The sequence below is a fragment of the Gekko japonicus genome, unplaced genomic scaffold (assembly GCF_001447785.1).
Source record: "Gekko japonicus isolate JY-2015 unplaced genomic scaffold, Gekko_japonicus_V1.1 scaffold2079, whole genome shotgun sequence".
Lineage (NCBI taxonomy): Eukaryota > Metazoa > Chordata > Lepidosauria > Squamata > Gekkonidae > Gekko > Gekko japonicus.
In genome coordinates this window covers 262,051-262,294 of record NW_015175426.1, presented here as the reverse complement: position 1 = coordinate 262,294, position 244 = coordinate 262,051, and positions in this window count along the sequence as shown.

The following is a 244-nucleotide window of genomic DNA, read 5'->3' as shown; positions in this document are numbered from 1 at the left end:
TTCTCTTAGGCATCTGCCCTATTTCTTTGGACAGTGCCTGGGCTTTTTTGGTGTAATTTTTCAAAGAAGTCCTACACGGTTACAAGGCCCAGATAGATTGGGATGTATTATTGCAAGGAATCAGCTTGGGTAAAATGCTGTGTTGGAGCCATGTCATTGTACTGCTGTATCTCTTTAGTACAGGTGGGTTGTTGATTTCCCCCCCCTCTATGATCTTGCAGTAGCAGTTTGATCATGTGGTTTC